Below are 13,522 nucleotides of genomic sequence, written 5' to 3'. Positions count from 1 at the left end.
AAAAGTTTTAAGACAATAATTTTTCCAAAAGGGCCTTTGGGTAAACTATGGTGACTGCATTTAATTCCTGGTGTGCTCTGAGTGGTCACTGACGGTGTGTACAGTACCTCGTCTTTGCTTTGGACTTCATCGGCTGGTTGTCTGTGTTTGTTGTATGGGGAATGTCAACTGTAGTCCCTATGTGTATTACTTGTGTAATGCCTTACTACGGCAGTGTAATTCCACCGGGTTTGCAGTTATGGGTGCCATCTTAGTCATACGGTTGTCCATCCATGTGAATTGCCTACTGGACACTGGTATAGGGCTGTACACATTTCACACCTGCATTTTGCATTCTCCGGTAGATGGTTTGCATTAGTAGCGGAGAGTAAGGCAGGTGCTACGCACACATCCCTCCCATGGGGTGGAACAAAGGATTGCCTGCGAAACAACACAGAGGCCAGATTCTACATACCCAGACTCCCTTGACTGCAACAGTCGACAGTACCCATTACACATCCTTCATGTGTGCGGGACTTTGATGTGGACGCAGTTCTATGGACCTGGTACCGTGGGTATTTCTGTGCATGTGTGCTGCATTTCATGGACAGCTATCATCAACATTGAACACGCTTGCGGTGCATATGTGTACCTGTGGCGTGGTGATGACAATGAGATCACGTGAGTAATGCAGGAAGCTAGCAGGCATTCCATGAGTGGAATTTTTGGGTCCTACAATGGACACCGATGTGCATATGTCAAGTTAGATGTTGCTGGACTGTGTCCACCTGCCTAGTGCTTTTCACTGCTGGTGTATGTTCCCCAATCGCGGATGTGTGTTTGACTACCCATTCTAGATGGTGCTACATAACCAGGTGATTTAGTACTGTGAACAAATGTCATACATCCAAAGATGCTGGTTAGCAACTGCTTCATATGAACCTCAGACATCCCAATGGGACATATCCGTCACTGTATTTCCAATATAACACCACCGGAACATGTTGATCACCTATATATTCATTTAACCATGTTGTCTTCATAGGTGGGAATGCCATAGTTTACATATCCTACTTGACGTTGTGTGTGCCATTAGTATGTGTTCCACAGGTCGCACATCTGTTCCGCTGTATGGTAGCGGGTGCTCCTCATTCTGTAGCTGGCAGATTGAGTGCTGTGTACGCCGGTGTTGCGGCCCGGTCCAACTTGTATGTGGAATGTCAACTGTAGTCCCTATGTGTATTTCCTGTGTTATGCCTTACCGCGGCTGTGTAATTTTCCCGGGTTTGCAGTTGTGGGTGCCATCTTGGCCATACGGTTTTCCATCCATGACAATTGCCTACTGGACACTAGTATAGGGCTGTATACATTTCACACCTGCATTTAGCATTCTCCGGTGGATGGTTTGCATTATTAGCGGAGAGTAAGGCAGGTGCTACGCACACATCCCTCCCACGGGGCGGGACAAAGGATTGCCTGCGAAACAACACCGAGACCACAGTCTACATACCCAGAATCCCTTGACTGCAACAATCGACAGTACCCATTACACATCCTTCATGTGCGGGACTGTGATGTGGACGCAGTTCTATGGACCCGGTACCCTGGGTATTTCTGTGCATCTGTGCTGCATTACATGGACAGCTATCAGCAACATTAAACATGCTTGTGTACCTGTGACGACAATGAGTTCAGGTACGCATTGAAATAAGACTTAATTCTTTCCATTAGACAATTTTTGGGTCCTACAATGGACACCACTGTGCATATGTAAAGTGTAGAGCTTGTCAGACTGTGTCCTTGTGAGCAGTGGGTTTCACTGATGCTGTGTGTTCAACAATCGCAGATGTCTGCTTGACTACCCATACTGTGTAGTGCTACAGGAACCATGTTTTCCGATACCACAACCCAATGGTGTACATCCAATGTTGCAGGTTAACAAACACTGTCATACCCAGAGGTCACGGTTGGAAGGTATTGCCACTTTATTATCGGAACAACACCTCCAGACTGTGTAAATCACGGGGACTTTAGGCCGGTCTTACCGGCCATTTGCAATTGTAATTAGCAGACACGTGTCAATACATGTATGATAAGACATATTGTCATGCAGAAGTTAATCTATGTTATTTGGACATTGGCTTCTGCTTTTGGCATCCGCTGTGAGTGTTGCCAGTTACCATACACATTGCTTGCTCAGAGGCAGACTACACAATTCTGCACACTACTGTGGTCTCCTTTAAGGACCCTGAGCCAGTGGTCGACAGTACTGCAGCCACTGCATCAATCACATTTGCCATCTACCAGTACCTACAGGACTGAATGAACCAGGCATTCACTTACCCAACTGTGGTTCATTGTACCAATGCCAAGCATCCAGTGTGGTGTACCCCAGCCATACACAGGATGTACAACACGAGGAGGTGGCTACTACAAGGTGGAGCAGACACCTTGTGAGGTATGACACCCTTGGTCATCATATGTGTAGAGTTACACACTGTCATGAAATTGTCCAGGGCACATTCCACAGATATACCTACATGGACCTGGCTAACAATCATACCACCTTCAGTTGCTATGCTCAACACCTGGGAGCTCACTCCCACATATGCTCTGACTGGGTTCACATAGAGGTGGGGTTTACTCAACATACACACATTGCCAACATACAGGCTGACAAGTCCAGTGAGGACATCTCCACACCCTCCCCACACATGAGGAGATGTGTGTACCAGCGGTTTGTGGTCACCAAATGTTCTGTGACACACAGGTGGGACATGCTCTCCAGGGTAGTGGACATAGCATCCATGAGACCAGCTGTTGACCCCGCTGTGTACTCCACTATCTCATTTAGGAATTGGACCCACAGTTAGGACAGCTATGTCTTTGTAGCCTCACCTCAGGTAGGGTACCCAGGTTGTGTCACATGGCAACTGTAGTCCCACGTCACAGGGCCAATACCTCCACTGAGGCTGGTTATTACTGTCCCATTACCCTGAGGAGACCTATCTGCAAAGACATGGGGAGGGATCATACTGCGGCTCGTACATGACTGCATAGGGGACATACATACTTTGCATCACACACGGTTTGTCTTGTTCAGGGGCGGTTCATGCCTTTAAAGCATGGTTGACAGTTTCGGGACAGTCACCGAGGCCATTGATGGGGGTGTTGCAGTCCATACAGCCTACCTCGACCTGGCAAAGGCCTTCATCACATTACCCCCCTCAGGTATCGTTGATAAACCCATTGGCTGGGATGTGAACACGTACATCACAGAATGTGTTGTAAACTGTCTATGTGACACAACCCACACGGTCATAGTTGCTGGCAGCATGTCAGACCTACTGCCTGTCACAAGTGGTGTCCCATGGGGCCCTTCCATGGGTGCACTCCTGTCATACACCTACATTTTCACGGTACAGGCACACACAGGGGTGCTATGGGCAACAGTGTTTGTAGATGACTGCAAAACAGGTGCCATAGTGGGACGGACATCTGACACAGATATCCTTTGAAGGGGCCTCCCAGGTATGCATATCTGCTGTCAGGGACATGTCCCACAGCTAAATGTGAAGTAATGCAACATCATACCTGTGGAGAACTACTAGGTCACCCCTGTCCAGCATATAGGTGGCTGTACACTCAGCACAGGGGTGATTACCAGGGATCAGGGGACAGAGTTTGTCGGTCACCATTCATTCCACACACACGCTATCGTGGTTGTGTGGGACTTCTACATTGCCCACCTGTTTGTGCAGGGATTCACATCTACATCAGGCTAGGTCATTGTCTCCTTGTACCCATTACGTGTTACACCTATGATCTACTACATTGCCCCATTCAGACTGTATCTGACCATACACCTACAGCAGCTGGGAAGCCCACATAGGTTAATTGTTGTACAGATGCAGGATGACATCATTTTGTGTAATGCTGCCCCACTTGTAGGACCCTGCCACATTACGTCACATACCTGCTGTTTAGTGTTGACCTGTGCCTGACATACAAGGCCATGTCAACCCATATGTCATGTGTATGCTTCACCTACTGTATCTGCATCCCTCAGAACCACTAGGGCAGGTGACATTTACCTTGTCACGGTCATTAATGGGATGTGTTTGAGTGACACATATATCACCCAGACACTCATTATGCTGTGGATCTATATCACAGTACATGTGAGACAGAGATCCTTCCTAGCCTTGTTCGGGTATGTTGTCCATTGGATGGAGAATTGCAGGTATAGGCCAGGGATTACATCATTATCAGTGCTTGATGGAGGTACAGCAATATCATGAGTATTTTATCTGAAGCACAGAAGGTTGGCAAAGTCATCCTAACTATGGTGTAGTATTATGGCTGAACCTGGGACGATGGCCTACCCTGTACCTATGGACGTATGAACCTATATTCATAGTTTGTCACATTTACAATTGTCTATCCACTATACTCTTTCTCCAGTGTATATTTCTGTGGCACATGATTGTCCTCTGTATTACATGCAGGTATGCTGTGTACAGTGCACATACGTCACTGTTGATGACAGTGTATCTGTGTCCCTAACACTGTGATACTGAGGACTACCACACATCCTTCACAACATTACATGCATATGTCCATTCTATTCTTCTTTGGCCTATGGGGGGATGTTAAGGCAAACATTACTCAAGTCCCTGTTTGTGCATGCTTCATGTTGGTGTTTGACCAGGCTCCGTTGCAGTCATGTGTTGGACAGTAGTGTGTCTGTGTGTTTGCCATGTGTTTTTATTGCCGGTACATCTGTGGGAGGTGTAGTTGGCACATGTTCCTCTTTGCAGGGACACCCATCCTGGGGTTTGTGTCATGCATCTGCACTTGGCACGTGCCATATGTCCTGTACTATTCCCACAGTCGTGTATGCCTTCATGCACTACTACTGCGTGTTACTGGCTGTTTGTATGTGGTACACATGGACATTGTGATGGTTGGCTTGACCTATTCCCATGCTAGAACGTACACATCTGTCAATTAAGTTTTTTAAATCAAACTGTAACACTCATTCATATTTTCACAATGACAGTCAATAACACAGGAAGCTGAGATTAATAACGTTTTACTACTGTGCAGCAGGAGGCAAAGAAGTATGCAGTAAAAGTTTAGACATTTGTTTAACTCTATACATGTTACATCTGTATGAGCATTCTGTATACTATCATCTTTTGCACACATTAATGATGTGGTCAGTCACAAGGCATTTACATCGCTAGAGTCCAGAACATTGTATTCCTACAACAGTGCTCAGGTAATGCTTATTAAATGTTTTCCCATGAGGATAACACAACCTTGCGAGCCACATATACAATTAGACTGTACTTCGGTAAATTCTGCTCTGTCACGGTTCCAACACTGTTCAGATCCAGTCCTCACTCCATTTCCTACTAGGTTCCTTTGTCTCTCTGCTGAGCAGCTGTACTCTGTCTTAGAGCTCACAAGCCTATCCTCCTCAGTGGAAGGATGACAGATATACCTGTACATACATGTATTATTCTCTAACTGAGCAGATGACTAATGCTGAATGACATACACCTGCTGCACTGGTTACTGCTAGGGTCAGGGTTTAATCACACTGCAGCTACACTACAGGCAATTACATGCATGATAAGCTGTACTGCCATATTGTAAGGTAGAATAATATGCATTATACACTATTTGCTTCTAAAGTTGCACGTCATATATATGTTTAAATATGTATTTTGCTAACATTCTCCCTCCTTTGATTGCTTCTACTCTATCCAGAAACATATACAACATTATTTCATTCCCTAGCCTCTTCCTCTGTGGAACGTTTAACTAGGCAAGTAATTTGTTGTACATTTCAAGAAGGATTGCATTTTCTATTGACAAATACCACTACAGGTCTTGATACATAGTCTCGGGTACAGATATGTCGCCAGAGTCCCTGACTAATACTTACATGCAAAGTATCCCACAATAGACACATGCTCCCAATATGAGCAGAACAGCACAAATGGCAATCATGATATTCAGTATGACTGACCCCATCCACCCAATGGTTTGTGGAAATGGTTCGTCAGTGGGTTTGGGCCTGGTTCCGCCATGGATGACACCTGCTGTATTACCTCTAGGTGGGCGTTGATTTTGGTCTCTTCATGTGGTAGTTGGACACAGCGATCTTCTTCAATAAGCCAAGACGCATTAATTCTCAGCGCCACGGTGCAGTCGTGCGCTATTACATTTTGTGACACAACAGTTCTCATTGCATCCAGTTCATCAGTCACAAGTTCAAGAGCGGAAAGTCACATTCATCCTTCCTCCGACAGGTTTTGATAACTTCCTCTGTTCCCTGATTGATTTCACTACTCCACAAGCTGGGAGTGTTCCAGCCCAGGTTATGACGCTGTCACTCAAGTCCATATGAATCGATATTCCTTTATCTCTTGCAGAAGACTGGAATGTCAGTACAGCTTCCATTTCACCCACTGGATTAGTAGGTTTCTCGACTGTGTTCCCTGTTCTTCGAGCTATATGTGTTATAGTTCGTTTCGCACCCAGAGGCAATTGTGCAGTATGTCATGTGACTGGAGCCAGATAACCCAAATAACAACTGCCGGACCAATTCCCAGGTAACCATTGATATGCTTATTTCCCACAAACAACATAACAATATTCTACTTTACTACTGATGCGGGTTACCTCTGCATGTAACATTTTCCTGTCTCTAACAGAGGACTGTTTATACAATTCAGGATGTTTCTGCACATCCTTCCACATTGTTCTCATGATGTTTTAATACAAATAATGAATGGTGCTACAAGTAGTACTGTGATCTTTGGTTGTTATATGACATTCGTAAGACACAGTTATGTTACAAATACTCCCACCAACTGAAACTGTATCATGTTTATGATAACATACAATTCCTTTTTGTGTAACAGGTAAGTACATTGCCACGTTGTCCTGTGATCTCACAGAACCTGTATCAAAGTGTAAATATTCACAAGTCTCAATCTATCCCCAAGGGGACAACATGCATCGGAAGTCCTCCATATGATGTAGGTATGGCAGTACAAACACAGCAATTTAAAGTGTTCATAGTCTCTATATGCACACGCGTCATGCCTAGGTATCTGTTGAAGTGTGGAAGACACTCTGTGGCCAGTTCATCACGTATCGGTATTTGTATCCGTGTAGTTATATGCAGATAAGGTCCCAGCAAATGTAAAGTAAACACAAACATGGTTAATAGGTGTATAATCATTAGGACAGCAAACAAAATGTCTTTGGGGTTGCTTTGTATTGTTATACAGTCTTGCCCGAGTGATTCAGGCTCTTTGGTATATCAGCTACAAGATGTCAATCAGACTTGATATCCTTTACCGGTTTGAAAAATGTGAGGTGGACCCAGGACGACCTCTCTGCAAACTTTACTGCAGTAGGCGTTGCCAACAGTACCTGGTACAGACCTTCACAATTTTCACTTGGCAATAATGTTCTTTGGATAACAGTGACATACACACAGGATACTGGTGTCAGCTATGCGTCCGTCTTCATTTGCTCTTTATCTGTAAAAGACTTTAACTGAAGAACAGTGTTATTGGTTAACAATCCTCTCATGTCACCTGCTAATGAGCCATCGACCTCCGGCTCTGCAGGCATGACAGCTTTCCACTCTGGCACATGATATGCCATTCCACATACTACTTCGAAGTGGGTGCAGCACTTTACATTTGGAACTGTTGTCATGCTCAGCAATGCTAGAGGTAGACAGCACATGTAACTCATCTGGATGTCACCCACCAACCTCCTCTACTTATTTCTTGGGATCCCATTTTACGGCGCCAGCAGTCATGCTGACTGTGGGTTGTACATGCAATTTACATTCATGGTAATACAAACTAATGCCCTAGGTTGCGTGATTGTCTGGTTCACTACATGTGTTCTATTGTCACTGTAGCTTCTTTACAGCATGCCAGATCTAGGGATACTTTATTTTACTGGCACCTTTGCCACTGCTGCTGCATCCGGATTCATGGTTGGGAATGCTTCTACCCATTTTGATTATATATATGTGTAATCACTAAACAGTATTTGTTCCCTTCACATTTATTCAGATGTATGAACTCCATACAAATAGTACGGAACGGTTATGGTGGTGTGGGTTAACTCACTCCCTTCGGTTTAAATGCTCCTGTGCATGATATCTACTGCAAATGTGACACGCTGCTCATGATGTTTGTATGTGGTTCGTAATTCCGTATGTTAGGGTATTCTGTTAACCAAATGTACCATCCTCTGTTGAGACATGTCTCTACCCATGGCTCCACAAAGCCGCATATCTGAATACATTAGACGTTAATATTGGCTTTATCACTGTGGATATGTGCAGTCCGTATTCAAGGATTGCTCTTCGCCATACCCACGCCGGCTTTTCTGCTTTCGTAGTTGATGTTTGCATTGTTTGTAAAATTTCTACTTCTAAACTGTCTGAGGTTTGTCATTCCTCATTCACACAAACACTTTCCAACTGTGAGGCTGCTTGTTTTGCAGATGCATGAGCTCATGCCTTACCTTTCCTACTGTTATCCTGTTGCTTTCTATGACCTGCACATTTACAATTACCTACTTTAGTGGGTAACTGAATGGAGTCTAATGCATTCAGGATCAATTGCGCATGATTAATCGGTTTACCGATGGATGTTATCATTCCCCTATTCTTCCACTGCTGCTCATAAACATGCACTGTACAGACAACATACTGACTATCGGGACATATGTCCACACATCAGTTTTCCGCTACAGTACAAGCACGTCTTAAAGCTATCTATTCTGCTGCTTGAGCAGACACATTATGCTGCAGGGTTTGGCCGTCTACAATCTCATTATCAATAACTACTGCATAACCTACTTGATTCGTTCCTGTAGGACTCTGTCTACATGATCCATACACATTAACTGTCACCTCTGCATCATCTAAGGGTATATCAGTGATATCATGTCTGTGTGTAGTTATTTAATCCATTTCATATAGGCAACTGTGTGGTGTGCCATACACAGGTGTCAGACGTGACGTTGATAGGTTTCATGTTGTACAACGTTCAATCACCATATGAGGTTGACTCATTGGTAGGGTCAAACAAGACAGATGTCTAGCACGGGTCAGGAATGCTATCTTCTCTTGCAGCAGACTGATCGCAACTGCATGAGACATTCTCACAGTGAGAGGGTGGTCTAGTAACATTAAGGCCGAGGCCTGTACTGCCATGGGTGCTACAACAACTGCCTGTACACAATGTGGCACTGACCATGCCACAGTGTCCAACTGCAATGAGTAGTAAGCTATGTAGCATTGCTGACTTCCATGCTGTTGCATCGAGACTGACATCATATATCTCCGCTTACAATCTACAGTCTGACAACATGTGTTATGATTATTCAGGAGACCTACTACAGATGTTGAAGCTATCAATCATTCTAGTCTGCAGAAAGCTGTTTCTGCTACTGTAATCCAGTGTAGTATGTGTTGTGCTGCCATAGGTGTATTAAAGATTAAGGCAGACAATACAGCGGATTCCAAAGCATTGTTTGGTAACCAGCTTTGACAAATGTTAGTCGGCCCAGACAGGACTTCATTCCCTTCTTGTTAGTTGGCTTGGGTGCTTATGAAATTGCTACCTTCCTATCGTCATGTGATGTTCTACCCTACTTGGATACCACATATCCCAGGTACTTGACCTGTATTCTCTGTAGTTGCAATTTATGCTTGCTTACTTTATGTCCCTGTTCTGCTGAATATCTCCATAATGCTATTGTATCTTCCATACATTGCTGCTGGGTAGGGGCAAGCAGAATATCATCCACATAAAGTAGAACTTGACTGGCCCCGGGTGGAGTTAACACCAGAATGTAGCTAGCCATCCCCTGTGGGAATATCATTGTACTTTCACAGTATCCCTGCGATAGCCGGGTATGGCTGTATCTGTTACCCTGAATGTACATGCAAAGCAATACGGACTATCTGGATGTATAGGTATTGCAAAGGAAGCATAGCTTATATGTACCACGGTAAGATACTTCTGTGGCGTGTTCATAGCATTGAATATAGTGTGTGGGTCTGGCACCATCGCTACCCTAAGTATTATTACATGATTTACAGCTTGTACATACTGTACCATCTGCCATTCCCCCTTTGTTTTCCGATCAGAAGATACAGGGGTATTGCATGGTGAATAGCGATTACTTTGTAGATGGGGAATTCCCTCTGTGACTTTACAGATATCTTCTGGTGTCCACGGTCTATACACTACGGGGTTGGGTCCTGGCCTTCCTGTCCTGCATGAGGGTTCGGTACTTCAATTAATTGACAGATATCCTCACTCTGTTCTAGTGACTGTCTTCTTACTCCGGGTGTCCCTAGGTATGTTACGAGTTCGGGATGTGGTTTCAATAGCTTCTGTTACATTTGGTCGTTGTGCTACCTCTGTTGCCACAGGATAATGTGTGGGTGCTAGCCTGCTCTCCCGCTTCATATCCTGGATGTGGTATCGGAGGTGGTAGGGGTTGTGGGGCTATCGGTACTACTGTATTATGATCTTCTCTGTGTACGTATGATGCTTTGCCATTTGTAGTGTTCTGTTCCCTTCGGTTCACTACCTCAATCCACCTATGTGCATGACGGATACCCAATTGTCGTTGTTTTGTCGCCTGCACATCTTAGGGCTGCCACCTTTTCAGATGCACAATGTGGGACATTAGTGTTCGGAACATGTAATTTTCCAGGAAAAAGCATACCCACGGCCAGTACATAGGACAGGATTTCACTTTTTGCCAGGAGAGCGACCAATTGTTGGAGCATTTCAGTTGCTTATTCTGTTTATTATGATATTTTGTTGTTCCAGATACAAAATTACTGTTTTATGCTACCATTTTGAAAGATATCTGGGAAATGTTTTTCCTGAGATATCAGGACATTTGCCATTTGTTCGGTTTGTTTGCAGGACACAACTGGCCAAAGAGGGACTGTCCCTCTCAGGGTGGGACAGGTGTTTACCCTAGGACATGTGCATCACATTTTCAGGGATTACAATGTTTCAGTAACGATATTTTGTGTGATATACCATCAATGTCATATTTATTACCCCATTTTGCTGCATAACTCACATTATGTGCTCTCTGCGATTGCATATACTTCACGCCACCCGTCAAATGCGGAACACATGATCTGTTTCTTCAATAATCTCCCATATCCTCTACACGACTGCTACTGCTCCTTCTCTCATACCACATGGTGTCTCCTTCCCTGTATCCACTGTAGTGTCTACAATCACTATTTACTCTGCTGTGTGTTCCCCTGACCTATGTTCAGATTTAACAGTATTTGGATAGGTCTTCGACCCGCTATCACAACTGTTAACAGAAACGCAATGTAGTCTGGTCCCTGATCTACAATAGAGACAAAGAGGCAAACACTCCTTACCTGGGCCTCCTGTTTAAGGCTGCACGATTTCTTCTTGGGATCCAGTTTTCCGCTTTTCAGCCACAGATCAGACAGTAAACAGCCTCTTTACACACAACAATTCAGTCAGAGGTCTTTTCATTCAAGAAGAACCATTTATGCAAATTCTCCTGCGTAGATGTCTAACCAGCCATGCACTCTGACCTGTAGCTTACCAAGGGAATTCCGGATTACAAGGATCACAATGTCAAATAAGTTGTTAAAACCAGACTGTAGTTATCAGTAGGCTTTTCTAAGTGACAGCCAATAACACCGGAGGCTCGGGTTCGGAAAGTTTTAGTAGTGTACACAGGCAGGCTAAATAATATACAGTCCAAGTATGAGAGTTTTGTCTGACTCTATACAGTAAGCAGTTTCTTTATATAGTGTTTACAATCAGCTTTTGCCCACCTTACTGACGTGGTCGGTCACAGGGCATTTCCATCACTATGGTCCACAATAGTCTATACATACGTGGGTGCTGGGGTCGTGCTTTTAAAATGTTTTCCCATGAGAATAACACAGCCTTGCAAGGCACCTTGTAAATTACAGTGTCCTTCTGTGATTGTAGCTGTTTCAAGGACCCTAGACTGTTCCGATACAGTGGACAGTTAATTTCTTAATACGTTGCTTTGTCTCTCTGGTAAGGAGTTGTACTGTTATCTTCGATAGAGCTCACAAGGCCATCCTCCTCAGGGGAAGGAGTGATGTTATGCATGTACATACATTTATTGTACTGTAACCCAGCAAATAATTGATGCTGACAGACATAAGCCTGCTGTACTGCTTACTGCCAGGTTCAGAATTCCATCACACTACAGCTTAGCTTCACCAATTACATGCAGGCTTAGTTCTACTGCCATATTGTACAGTACAATTCAATGCATTATATAGTATTTTGAGTCTAAACTGGCACTTCATATGTGTTTCTATATATATTTTTCGAACAACAGCCATCCGGCCATATGCATGTTGTTCCGTCCTTTACCTTGACCGTGTGTATTTGTCCGTCCGGCAACGCTACTCTCCACATGTGATGTCCCACCTTCCTCTTCTTTGCCTGTAGCACCCTGTTAGGACGTCCTGTTTGGTAGGCACGTGTTCCGCTATATGTGATCGACTTCACTGCATAGCTAATCATCGATGCGGTGGTCCAACAACCCGACTTGTCCACATGTGTACAGTTATGTGCACCGTGTCGTATGCAAACCTATATGGTTTGGACGCGTACAGACCACATGCGGGATGTACACATTCTGCAGACACATTCACATGCAGCCATTTACATATCTGTACCTGAGGTGGGTTGTTGACATGTGGGGTACGTATTTGCCCGCGTGGCATTGCCTAACACAAACATCTTACCACATTTCAGGTATGCACATTGTGTGTGGGTGTATAGCTGCACACGGATGCTAGCAGGTTAGGGTGCAAAGGTGTACATGGGTGGGACTGACATGTACAATGGGGCTATTGTGTATTACATCTGAATGCATGGGTTCTGCTTCTGGATATTACACTTCAACATACGCCATCCAGTGTATGCAACAGAGACGTTGCTGGGTGTGGGATATGTTGCTATGCACATGTTTGCCTGTGTTTGCGGTATCTTGCTTCCTTACTGTTGTTATGTCAACACAGCTACCCGGCTATGTACTCTCACTACTGCTTGTGACCATTATGGTTGGCACCTTTTCCAATGCCCATAGTGGGGCATGTTATGTGGAAACTTCTGAATTTGCAGGACTACACATACCCACGGCTAGTGCAGTTGACAGAACTTCACTTGTTTGCCATGCTTTAAGCTTATTCTGTAAGCATTTGGGTTCCTTATTCATTTTCTTATGCCATGTCTGTGTTTCATATAGTAATGTTATATGTTTTATGCTACTATTACATGTATATTGCGGGAATTTTCTTGGCAGGGGATCGGAGGTCATTTTCCATTTTTCCGATTGTTGCAGGGACACAACTGTCCAATCAGGGACTGTCCATGGCACATTGGGACAGCAGGTAACCCTGGTGACCATGCCCATGTCGCTACTGGGG

Source organism: Protopterus annectens, chromosome 10.part0 (assembly GCF_019279795.1).
Source record: "Protopterus annectens isolate FY-2018-M chromosome 10.part0, PAN1.0, whole genome shotgun sequence".
In the NCBI taxonomy this organism is placed as follows: Eukaryota; Metazoa; Chordata; order Ceratodontiformes; family Protopteridae; genus Protopterus; species Protopterus annectens.
The sequence above is the reverse complement of the archived record's forward strand: the minus strand, read 5'-3'. Positions refer to the sequence as shown.